Here is a 13,485-nt window from a genome sequence, read left to right as displayed (position 1 = left end):
TAAAACAAAACCAAAAAAATGCCAGAAGAAAGCTAAGTACTATCTTAAAAACAGCTGAGGCAAAATAGCTATTCACTTGGAATTCTGTTCCCAGACCATCTTTTAAGAATGAGAGCAAAATGGAAACATTTTCAGAGACATCAGGACCTAGGAAATATACTCTCTCAGATGTTTGCTGGAAGGACAGCTAAAGAATATACCTCCACAAGAAGAAGACTGAATCCACAATAAAGAAATGTTTCTTTTTAAACATTTTTTTATTTAACTTTTATTTTAAGTTCAGGCGTACATGTGCAGGTCTGTTATATAGGTAAGCTTGTGTCACAGGGGTTTGTCGTACAGATTATTTCATCACCCAGGTATTAAGCCTTGTACTCATTGGTTATTATTTTTCCCCATCCTCTCCCTCCTACACTTCACCCTCTGAAAAAACCCCAGTGTGTGTTGTTTCCCTCTTTGTGTCCATGTGTTCTCATCATTTTGCTTGCATTTGTAAGTGAGAACATGCAGTATTTAGTTTTCTATTCCTCTGTTAGTTTGCTAAGGATAATGCCTCCAGCTCCACCCATGTTCCTGCAAAGGGCATAACCTTGTCATTTTTCATGGCTGCGTAGTATTCCATGTTGTATATGTACAACATTTTCTTTATCCAGTCTACCACTGATGGGCATTTAGGTCGATTCCATGTCTTTGCTGTTGTAAATAGTGCTGCAATGAACATATGCGTGCATGTGTCTTTATGATAGAACAATTTCTACTCCTTTTGGTATATACCCAGTAATGGGATTGCTGGGTCGAGTGGTGTTTCTGTTTTAGGTCCTTGAGGAACAGAGGGCATAAGTTTCAAGGATCAAGACACAAATGGGGCAGAAACAGGATTCTAGTATTTCTTCCAACAGAGTTGTGAGTCGGGAAGTATTCCAAGATAAGCCCAAATGTCCTTGCAATCCTATCATAATTAATAAATCCTAAAGCAGTAACAGAAAGAGGAAGACAAAAAAGAAAAGAAGAAAGAGAAAAAATGTTGTGATTAAAATAAGCTTGAACTGAGACGTAGGTGTTAACATGGTGTTCAGATAAGGAGAGTGTTTGAAAATAGCACAGAATGTAACTATACTGCCATGTTACAGAGAATATAGACATTGGTGAATTTTAAGTTTTGAAAAAATATATAAGTATACACATTAAAACTTTATTAACACTAATAGACTAGAAATGCAATAAATAAATTTCATATCAGTAGAAAGAAATAAAAGAAATGAACGGACCGCATAGCTATACACCATCCTATGATGATAGTGGCCGTTGGGGTGTGGACTGGGAACACTAGGGTTGGAGGCTAAAGAGGATTTTAGTTTTAACTCTAATGCTTTATTGCCTTAAAAAAATACTTCAAGCACATATGACAAAATTTGAAAAGTTAATATTTCTAGGTGTTAACATTTCTAGGAATATAGGTTTTTGTTACATCATCCTTTATACTTTCTCAAATTAAAATACCACAAGCAAATAGGACAAAATTTGAAAAGTTAATATTTCTAGGTGTTACCATTTCTAGGAATATGGGTTTTTGTTACATTATCCTTTATACTTTCCCATATTTTTATTTTATTTCCCATTACCCTTTATACTTTCCCATATTTATTCAAAACAAAAAAATGGAAAGCTTCTGTGCTTATTCTGAGCTGTTATCCAAGTGTGGGTAGAACATGAATGAACTCCAAAGCAGTCCAGGTTCAAGTCCATGAAGTCTAGCAGATCAGCTCAGCTCCCGTCCGGAGCAGACACAGGGCTGTAATGCATCCCCCATCTGTTGTGTACAGGTGAGAAAAATTCTTAATGGAAGAGAACTCCAGTGAACTTAAAGGGTCATTGCCTTTTAAACACTAGTAGTTTATAAAAGCCCCATTATCTTATGCTCTCTGTTGGTTTGAATTACTCGTTCCTGGCTTCAGTGTGCAAGCAGTGGAACAAAGATATCAATATAGAAACTGCCATAGCCGGGGGTCAGCAGGGGGTTACCCAATTAGAGAACCCTTAAGAAACCACAGAAAAGAAAATAACTTCTCTGTCATAATAAGGACCCTCTCCACGGGAGATGGAACAATCACTCTGTGTGTTAGTTTTCTCTTGCAGTGGGTGAATCATGGAGCACAATGAGAAACAGTAGATTGTCTTCTGTGAATGATGGACCCTGGCGGCGGGTTGCCCATGGGATTAGTTGTTCCCTGGTACAGCTGTTAGCACTCCACCCACGCATAAGGGAAAAGGAGTTAGAAAAGACAACACAAAGGGCAAATCAGTGAATGGGCTGTGTTTGCATTTCTCTCAACGGACATTTACATGAGAAGCATTCTCAAATGAGCTGCATGCTCTTGGAATATAGCAAGATCACGGTTATTGGCTTAAGGAAGTCCTGTAAATATCCTCCTCATTCTTCAATGGTGGATCTTAGTCTCACTGGTCAGAAGGCTTCCTCTTTATTGCAGAGTCAGGAATGGCTCAGGGCAGGCACTAGATATGGATATTGATGCTACAGTCTCTACCAAAGATGGCAAAAGCCCAACTCAGGCAGTGGCAGTGGGGATAGAGAATAGGTTATAGATCTCAGAGAAGTTTTAGGGGTAGAATCATAGGAATTCGTGGCTGGTTACCTGCGCAGGAGTTGTGAGTCGGGAAGTATTCCAAGATAACCCCAAACTTTCTTGCAATCCTATCAACTGACTTAGGAAATAAGAAATAGAAGTGCTAAAGGAGAGATGGGGGTGGCAGGCAGGACAATTAGATGAAGTCTTGGAGACGTTGAGGAACATATGGACCTTTGTGGGGTAGATCCGGTAAGGAACTGGAAATGTGCAACCGGAGGTTACGTAGAGATCAGGAGATGGCAATTTAGAAATCACAGGTGCAGTGCTTGCAGCTGATTCGCAGGTGTGGGCGGGACTGGCAAAGGTAGCATATGATGTGAGAGTCCTCCAGTCAAAGACTTCTCACAGCCATGGGGGTTTCACAGAGTAGCTTCCTGAAAGGGACTGTGAGAATGGTAAGCAGGTGAGACCCCAGCCCCCATTTAAGTATAGATCAGCACTTTCTCATTTCCAAAGTAAGATCTCTACATTAGGTTTCAAATGAAGAGAGGATCCTATGGCTCAAAAATTTTTCTGAAAACCCTTGCTCTTGTTCACAGATTGGCTGAGGCTCATTAAACTTCTCCAGTGAGGAAAGGAAACACTTATACACTACTGCTGGGAATGTGAATTAGTTCAGCGACTGTGGAAAGCAGTCAGGAGATTTTTCAAAGAACGTAAAATAGAGCTACCATTTGACCCAACAATCCCATTGCCAGGTATATACTCAAAGGAATATAAATCACTCTACCATAAAGACACAGGCACACATATGATCACTGCGGCTCTATTCACAACAGCAAAGACACAGAATCAACCTAGGTGCCCATTAATGGTGGATTGGATAAAGAAAATGTGGTACAGGCCGGGCTTGGTGGCTCACACCTGTAATCTCAGTACTTTGGGAGGCCGAGGTGGGCAGATCACAAGGTCAGGAGATCCAGACCATCCTGGCTAACTTAGTGAAACCCCGTCTCTACTAAAAATACAAAAAGAAATTAGCCAGGCATGGTGGCGGGTGCCTGTAGTCCCAGCTACTCGGGAGGCTGAGGCAGGAGAATGGTGTGAACCCGGGAGGCGGAGCTTGCAGTGAGCCGAGATCACGCCACTGTGCTCCAGCCTGGGCAACAGAGTGAGACTGCATCTAAAAAAAACAGAAAACGTGGTACATATACACCATGGAATACTATGCAGCCATAAAGCATGAGATCATGGCCTTTGCAGCAACATGGTTGGTACTGGAAACCCTAATCCTGAGTGAATTAACACAGAAACAGAAAACCAAATACTGCGTGTTTTCACTTATAAGTGGGAGCTAAACAGTGAGTACCCATGGACATAAAGAAGGGAACAATAGACACTGGGGCTTATTTGAGGGTGCAGAATGGGAGAAGAGTGAAGATCAAAAAACTACCTGTCAGTTATTATGCTGATTACCTGGGTGACCAAATTATATATACGCCAAACCCCTACAACATGCAATCTACCCATGTAACAAACCTGCACATGTACCCCTTGAACCTGAAGGTTGGGAAGAAAAAAAAACTCCAGTGGAACAGGCTTTGGGGTTGGCAGCTCTAGCCCTGGTGGAGCGTAGCTGGTAGGACCCCAGGGGCCAAGGTAGGCAGGGAGGTGAGGTCGTCACAGGTGGTCTATCAGTAAGCCCACACTGGGATGGGGAGGATGAGGAGGCTTAGAGGAAGTCGGGTCCTGGCCAGGAAGATCTCGGGGTGAGATCGGATAAGCAGGCTAAAGGCGTAGTGAAGCACAAGCAGCCACGTCCATTTCGGGGAAAGTCCAATTGAGAACATCCCAAAGTATGAGGCTTGATAAATGGGTGGAACTTTGTCCTCAAACAGGAAGCATGTGCCATGTTTGGCACTGTTTGAGGAGACAGGGACAGCAGCTTTAAGACCGAGCTATGTAACGGAGTCCTTTCTTACTCCACGGCTGAGGGGGTCATTGCCCAGGGTTGCATCATTTAAAGGACTCTGAGAATGTCACTTGGACAGGAGATTAAGCTTTTACCCACTGCCTCTAATCATGAAACAAAAGTGCAAATACCCCTCCCTTACACTTAACTTACATTTGAAATAAAAATACCTGAGGCCAGCATGGTGGCTCATACCTGTAATCCCAACGCTTTGGGAGGCTGAGGAGGGAGGACTGCTTGAGGCCAAAAGTTCAAGACCAGCCTGGGCAACAGAGTGAGATCTCATCTTTACCAAAAAAATGTTAAAATTAGCCAGGCGTGGTGGCAGGCACCTGTAGTCCCAGCAACATGGGAGGATGAGGTGGGAGGATGGCTTGAGCCCAGAAGTTGGAGGCTGCAGTGAGCTGTGATTGTGCCACTGCACTCCAGCCTCGGTAACAGGGCAAGACCCTATCTCTAAAACAAATAAATAAAAAAATAAAAATGGCCAATTATGAAAGGGACAGGAAAACTACAGCGAGTTAGAATCAAACCTTGTCATAAAATTGCAGAACTCATGGGATCGTCTTTGATCTGGGAACATTCAAGGGTGCTAGAAGTTAAAAGGCGGGAGAGCTGAGACTGCTGAAAGGCCAGTGGATTGGGGCTGGAGTTGGGAAGACAAACTGTTTCTGCTGCGTTTGTGTCCTGACCCAGCCCAATAGCACCAACTTCATAATTGGGACTACAAACCTCTTCTAAGTCAGAGTCCCAGAGTTCAGTGTGAAACCTCCCTTCCCACTCACATTTCCTGACCCTCTTCCTTTCCTGTTTGGAAAGCTCTGAGGTTAGCAAACATGCCTTTCAGTCTGTTGCATGCAGTTGCCCCCTGCATTCCTCCATCTGCTCCCACCTCTCTACCTGGCCACTCACCTGAGCTCTCTGCAATTTCCACCACAAAGATGGCTCCAGTGCTCCAGGCAATGAGAACCCCATTCTTTCTGGACTGAACTTCAAACATCTCTTTTTTAATCTTCCTCTGCCCAGGATGATTTATTTTCCCTATCCTTTGTCTTTATGAACCCCTCTTAAGAATATCCCTGTAAGCTAGGTCTTGGCATTTTTAAATCCTTTTTCTAAAAGAATAGGTGGGGGGAAGGACTTTACAAGCCACGAATATGATACCTCCAATGTCATCAAAACACCAGATTCATCAACCTTTCAAGTCTCCTAGAAAGAGATACCCGGGCAACCTTAATATTCCATTCCAAAGCTTAACAACTTTTATCCTAATCTGTCTCTCTTTTCATTATTTCTACATTTCAACTTTTCTGATATTGTTGGGATCCAATTCGTGTACCCCCAAAACCATTATCATTTTGGTCTTTAAAGTCTTTGTCTCAATACTTTATACTAAAAAATGCAATATAAAAATTAATTGCCTTGTGTCATGGGAAGCCAGCCATTTAAAGTGTTGTCAACCTGCATTATTACCATAAGCATGACAATAAAGTTTAAGATGAATCATGTAAAGCAAAATTGGAAATGTACTCAGATGAAAGAGCCAGCAGGAGTTACAACCAAGCCTTGTAATGAAGGCATTGAACAGATGACGACATTCTAAAATTCCCATTTGTTTTTGACCAGATGCAATTGGAAATAATGATAGGTCTATGTAAGTTCAACCAAGTTCTTTTTTCATTTCAGCTTACATGATGATAGATCCTAAGATGCACATATCTTCTGCCTCTGCAAATATTCAAGAAGCAAGAAAGAACATTCGAAAGTGGCCTTTGCACCCTCATGATACATCTCTCCCCAGCATCTGTCATCAAGAATGATACTTGCCAACTCCTTTTCGTAGACATCAGAAAGGAGCATTTTGCTAATGAGAATATGTTATATGACTGCAAAGGAAATATACTCTTCATGACTGTTGGAAGAAATACTAGAATCAAAGTCAGGAAATCCAAGTCTTAATCCTGGCTCTGTCGTAAGAAGACTTTGGTCAAATCATGTAAGCCAGTCTGTGTTCACTTTCTTCATCTGACAAAAGGTAATATTTTAAAAAGCAAACAAAACAAAACAAAAAATACTTGCCCATCTATCTTATGGATTTACTGCGAACATGTCTTGAGAAGTATAAGGTATCCTAGCTGATTCTTACTCTCATTATTGTTTATAGCTTTCCGGCCTTATTCACCTAAACAGATTACATGAAGTTTCCTCACCTCCTCCCCTAAAAAGGGCAGTGCCATAAATTTAATGTATGTAGAAACAATCTGCCCTGACATGACTGAACAGGAATTAGATGTTGAACTGATTTAGAATTCACTGTTCTCTCTGACTGTAAACCCTGTAATTAGAGTGAGCTATAAACCATGGTGCAGTGTAATTCCTAGGAGCATTCTAGCAAATAGTATAGAATTTTAGGGGGAAGAGTCGTCGGAGATCATCGTGTCCAACCTTTCATTTTACAGATAGCAAAACTAAGGCCTGGGAAGGTTAAGAAGCAGCAGTTAACGATGATGTTGGACTTGGATCCAGATTCCTGATTCCTTGCCTTGTGGACTTTCTTGTTGAAAAGCTACCCATTGACCTCCCATAATTCAGTTGAACTGATGTGTTGCGTCAAATACCCATTTAGAGATTTCTATCACAGCTAGTGTTTCTTTCTGCCAACACAGGCCTGTCACATAATAGTGGCAGGAATTCCTCTTTTGTTATTGGCTTCAATTATAAAACTAGAGAAATGTTTTCCTGGAAAGGTCTTCCTGGTACGTTGAGTTGCTGATGTCTCCCCAGTGATACTATCTGTTCCTTGGAGGCAGACACGGTGGTGCATGGAAAAGACCACAGGTTTGGACTTAGAAGAAAAGCCTTGGAACTGGGTCTTGGTTCTAAGTCTTTGTAGTCGAGATCTTCGGGGAAAACTTGGTCTTATTCGGAGCAAATTTTCTCCTCTGGGGAATGAAATAACAATTCTGAAAACACTTTGTAAATTATAAAGTATGGTATAAATACTGGTGATTATTGCCTTCGAAGCCCAACAAAACACAGTGTGTGGCAAGCTGCAAAATTGACACTTGTTTAAAAAAAATTTGGTCCCAAATTACACAACTCGATGGTTTGGTAGGCATTGTGGGAAACCAGCAGACTATTGGTATCCATGTAAGAGTTTTTTTCTCCTTTCTTATATTTTGAATCTCTCCTCGGATTCTAACTTACCCCATTTCCATCTCTGACTCACTAGAATTTTTTCTGTGCCCTGCCATGACCTGGCTTCCTATTTTCAGTAACCAAGATTTGCTCGTTACTCAAAGCTCACTTGAGGAGGTCCTGCACATACAGAACAATATACTAAGGGAATGGTGCCATATTGGACTGTTCGTTTTTCTTTGGCTTGGCAGTAACAGAAACTTAATTCAAACCCTCTTAAGCAAAATGGATGACTCACTAAAATGATACTAAGACAGCTCACAAAATTTAAAGTAAAACCGAATAACCAGGAATGGGGACTAATATGTCTCCTGTCCCAGGGTTCACCTAGCTTCTCTCACTGAGTTGGCCTAATTCTCTCTCACTGCGGGCAAGTCCCCTCCACATCATAGGAGATGGCCATGGCATGTCACTTTGTGACTGCAGAAACATCAGCTATGGTTTGAGAAATTTTAGAGCAGGACTCAAATTAGCCTAGCTGAGGTCTGATGTTGAGGGAATAAGCTCAGGTTCTATGAAACAAGCCTGGGCATGCAACTCAAGTGGACCTTTTTAACCTCCAACCAAAATAATTGGTTCAAAGAAGGGTCAGACATGGTGGCTCACACCTGTAATCCCAGCACTTTGGGAGGCAGAGGTGGGCGGATCACGAGGTCAAGAGATTCAGACCATCCTGGCTGACGTGGTGAAACCCCGTCTCTACTAAAAATACAAAAACTAGCTGGGTGTGGTGGCACACGCCTATAGTCCCAGCTACTCGGGAGGCTATGGCAGAAGAATTGCTTGAACATAGGAGGCAGATGTTGCAGTGAGCTGAGATTGTGCCACTGAACTCCAGCCTGGCGACAGAGTGAGACTCCATCTCAAAAAATAAAAAGGCTGTATCCTTTCAAAAGAAGTGCACAATTTCTGCTGACCTGTCAGAAAAAAAGATTGATGTATACCACAATTTCTATGGCCTCATTTTTCGCCTCTAAAAACAGAGCTCTTTACTAAACAAATAACATATAATCACTAAAGATCAATACCTCCAATCTGATGATTGAAAAAAATAAAAGTACCTACTTATAATAAATTATTTTTGAATGCATCTTCTATCATATCAATAACTCTTAGCAATCTAACAGCTATGCTGTATAAGCATATTGGGGTACATTGCTTTGGAAGAGTCATGGCACGTGTAATACTTTTCCTTCCACCTCGTTTGCCTCTTGCATACCTGAGTCCTCCTGCATCCAGTGAATCAAACAGACATCTGAAGGTTTAGTTATAGTTCTAAGACTGCTCATAGAGCTATAACTGAAGTCCTTGCAGGCAGTTTCTCCTTGTACTAACAGAGTTGACTTTGACTTTTCTCCAGAGCAGAGACTCTCGAGCTTTCACATGCATAAAAATTACCCGGACAATGTGCTGAAATATGGGTCCCCTCACCAGTGGTTCCCAAGCCTTTCTGTTCATCAGAATTAACTAGGAAACTGTGAAGTATTTTGGAGGCCAAGCTGCATCCCAGATTCATGAAATCCCAGTCTCTGGGGTTGGCGCACAGGCGCCAGGAGTTTCTGATGTTCACCAGGTACTTCCAATGTTCAGACAAGTTTGGGAACCTGGTATGGTTTGGCTCTGTGTCCCCACCCAAATCTCACCTCGAATTGTAATCCCTAAGTGTCAGGGACCTGGTAGGAGGTGATGGGACCATAGGTATAATTTCCCCCATGCTGTTCTTGTGATAGTGAGTGAGTTCTCATGAGAGTTGATGGTTTTAAAATGTTTGGCAGTTCCCCCTTTGCTCTCTCTCTCCTGCCACCATGTGAAGAAGATGCTTGCTTCCCTCCAACTTCCACCACGATCGTTAAGTTTCTTGAGGCCTCCCCAGCCATGCAGAACTGTGAGTCAATTAAATTCCTTTCTTTATAAATTACCCGGTCTCAGGTAGTATCTTTATATAATAGCAGTGTGAAAACGGACTAATACAGACCTCCTGCCCTAGCTCTGACTGATTGTACATTGGAGCCACCTGAACAGTTTAATGAAACGAAAGTGCCTGGGACACAGCCTAAACCTAAAGCCTAATTCCAATCTGGGTGGAGGGAGAATGGGGTTATTTATTGGACATGAACATTGTTTTAAGCTCCACAGCTGATTAGTCTTCACTCTCCACTACAGACTAAGATTGGGTCTGGGGTAGAGCCCAGATAGCTGCATTTTATTAAGCACTCCCCTCTGTCCCCCCCGTGATTCTGACTCAGGGGTCTATACCTCACTTTGAGTATCATTTCACTTAGACTATGGCTGCACAAGCAAACAAACAGCACTAGCGTCTCCCTGGAGTTCATCACAAATGCAGAATCTCAGGCCCCACCCCAGCCCCCACCACCTGAATCAGAATCTGTATCCAATTTGAGCTTAAATATCCGGTCTAGAGGTGTTCCTGAATACCGGTTGCACATTGGAATTATCTGGAGCTTTAAAAAATGTGGAAGCAGGATCCCACTGTGACAGGCTTTGATCTAATTGGTTGGCGGCATTGCACCTGGATTTTTTTTTTTTGAGACAGAGTCTCACTCCGTCTCCCAGGATGGAGTGCAGTGGTACGATCTCAGCTCACTACATGCAACCTCCTCCTCCTGGGTTCAAGTGATTCGCCTGCCTCAGCCTCCCAAGTAATTGGGATTATAGACGTACACATCCATGCCCAGCTAATTTTTGTATTTTTAGGAGAGATGGAGTTTCACCATGTTGGCCAGGCTGGTCTCGAACTTATGACCTCAAGTGATCCACCCACCTCGGCCTCCCAAAGTGCTGAGATTACAGGCGTGAGCCACTGCGCCCAGTCGGCACCTGGATTTTTTAAAGCAGCCAAAGTTGAGAACACTTCTAGAAACTCTGCTGTCGTTCATTTAATGATTATTCAGTTCTTTTCGTTGGGCTTAAAGATTTCAGTTACATCATTGACCCCTTTAGATCACATTGGAAAATTTCAGATCAGTCACGATAAGTCAGTGTCATGGCTTGAACTTGTCTGAGTTCATAACAGCAAAGCGTGCAGCTAATGCTAATGAAAAAAAAATGTTTCAACTAAGGGTTTTTCTGTTCACGTACAGTTATTCCCTCATTTCTGACCTGTTTTAAAGATTATTTCCTTTTTTCATTACATACACATGTAAAAGTCTTAAGTAATAAAGCATAAAAGGCCCTAAGTACAAAAGTTTATGGGGATTTTTTTGTAATATATTCCGAAGTTCAAATTCAGTCTCCTGAAAAATGACATAAGGGCCTACTCATGAGACAGAACTAATGAGAAGGGCTTATCTTGTCTCCTTCTGTTTACTTTGTAATAGTAATGTAATTTGTAATGATGATAAGATTCCTGAAGGATGCCATTAGAGCTGAACAAGGGTTGAGATCTGAAACTGGACACATCAGTCCAATGCCCATCATGTAGTAGGTGCTCAGTGAATGAACATTTATTTCTTCTCAAAACCCTCTCAGCCCTATGCCTGTGTCTCTTATGATATATATCCTTTTCAGCCTGAATCTTTGTCTTGGCATCGTCTTATTCTGCCCTTCTAGACTTAGATTGTAGGTTTCTTTTTTGTTGTTTGGATGAGTTTTCTTGGGAGGGAGGAGGGGACAGGGTCTCACTTTGTCTCTCAGGCTGGAGTGAAGTGCTGTGATTATAGCTCACTGCAGCCTTAACCTCCTGGGCTCAAGCAATCCTTCTGCCTCAGCCTCCCAAGTAGCTGGGACTACATATTTGCCCCACCATGCCAGCTTATTTATTTATTTATTTAGAGAAAGAATCTTGCTCTATCACCCAGGCTGGGGTGCAGTGGCACAAGCTTAGCTCACTGCAACCTCTGCCTCCTGGTTCAAGCGATTCTCCTGCCTCAGCCTCCCAAGTAGCTGGAATTACAGGTGCCTGCCACCACGCTTAGCTAATTTTTTTGTATTTTTAGTAGAGACCAGGTTTCACCAGGTTGACCAGGCTGGTTTTGAATTCCTGACCTCAAGTGATCTGCTTGCCTCAGCCTCCCAAAGGGCCAGGGTTACAGGCGTGAGCCACCACACCTGGCAAATTTTTTAAAATGTTTTTGTAGAGATGGGATCTTGCCCTGTTGCCCAGGCTAGTCCGAAACTCCTGGGCTCAAGACAGCCTTCCACCTCGGCCTTCCAAAGTGCTGGGATCAGAGATGTGAGCCACCATGCCCAGCTGAGATTGTAGATTTCTTTTGAATGGAGAACATGTCTTATTTATCAATCCCACCTTTTATGCCAGAATACTACATAGCATAGAAATCAACCAATTGCATGTGTGGATAGGTCATAAGTGGATGAGATATTCCTTTGCATGATTTTCCTTGACAGGTAAGCTGTCATCTTCCTCATAGAGGTATTCAGACTGAGTTTTCTCAATTTGTCTTCATCAGTCCCTGCTGAGTCAATCTTACTGAGCATCTCTTTAACTTGTCAATTCTGATCTAAGCCAGGGAATTCTTCTATGTGTGCAGCTACAGCCAGACTTCAGACATCTGAATGGCCTTGGTCTTTTTATAGTTTTCACATGGCAAATAGACTCAGGCTTCCGCAGACTTGCTGATACGGAGCGAGGTAAATCAATTTCCACCATGCCAGGTACTGAGGCTGAGGCTTCAGGACCACACTGCTGGACACAGAAACTTCCTCATCTTTTCTCTCATTCCAAACTTAGAATAACACTGGCTGTCTTACAGGACACCAGGAAGACTGCAAAGATCTTAACCCTGGTCTCAGGACAGACTATAGAATAAGCATCTGAGAGAAGAAATGGAGAGAGTGGGATTATTTTCCCTCTAAGAAAAGAAAGGATGATGTAGAAAGCAGGTAGTATAGGAGGAAGCAATCCCAGATAACTGAAATACAGTCACGTTTGTGTTGAAATAACTTTTCTAAGCTTATTGGGATCCTCTAGAATAATCAACTTTTTGTGACCTCCCCATCTATCATGTAGGTGGTGATTATACCACATCCCCTAACAGGAAGATGTTGACTCTGCTTCCAAGGCAAACCAGTTATGAAATACCGCCATAGCCACATTCTTGGTCCATTCTACAGTGCAATTCAACAACTGGGTTCAAACCCTTGGTGTGACCAAAAAAAAAAAAAAAAAAAATTAAAGATAAGTGGAAAAGGAAGATCATTGATTTTTTAGACCAAAAGGAAACTAAGTTAGCTATTTCTAATTTCTCTGAGAAACACTGGTTGCATCTTACTCCCTCAAAAACAATTGATGTTTATCTTAGATAATGCAATTATTTATAGGCTTCTACTGAATCTTTTATATTATCCTTTTCTTAGACTTCCAGGGCAGGCACAACTGGGCAAATAGTAAAAAAGTTTATTTTATTTTTTTTACCTTGACTAAGTAGATTGTATGCTTACATGTATTTAAAACAAAAATAAGTAAGAGAATGATAAAATGCATGACTCGAATCCTGGCTACTCTTGATGGGGGGAGGCAAGAGGAGGGGAGAGAGGAGGGGCATACAGCAAAACAAAAGTTACAGATATTACTCCGGGCTTGAGTATGAGCAGGCAGTTCACGGGGCTTCACTATATTACTATAAATAAATAACCTGTAATCCCAACACTGTGGGAGGCTAAGGCAGGAGGATCTCTTGAGCCCAGGAGTTCCAGATCAGCCTGGGCAACATGGCAAAACCCCATCTCTACTAAAAATACAAACAAAGA

General features: G+C 42.1%; 1 long non-coding RNA gene across 2 annotated transcripts in view; it reads right to left on the bottom strand.

Moving 5' to 3' along the window:
* Window positions 1–288: 288 nt before the first annotated feature.
* The window catches only part of LOC129136264 (uncharacterized), a 100,257-nt gene continuing 87,060 nt past the window's right edge, over window positions 289–13,485 (bottom strand). For both annotated transcript variants that reach the window (XR_010146841.1, XR_010146842.1), the window contains one exon: window positions 289–1,810. This is a non-coding gene — a long non-coding RNA (uncharacterized LOC129136264). The remainder of the gene's footprint in view (window positions 1,811–13,485) is intronic.

This window comes from Pan troglodytes, chromosome 8 (assembly GCF_028858775.2).
Source record: "Pan troglodytes isolate AG18354 chromosome 8, NHGRI_mPanTro3-v2.0_pri, whole genome shotgun sequence".
NCBI classification, from domain to species: Eukaryota; Metazoa; Chordata; class Mammalia; order Primates; family Hominidae; genus Pan; species Pan troglodytes.
The sequence above is the reverse complement of the archived record's forward strand: the minus strand, read 5'-3'. Positions and strand labels throughout refer to the sequence as shown.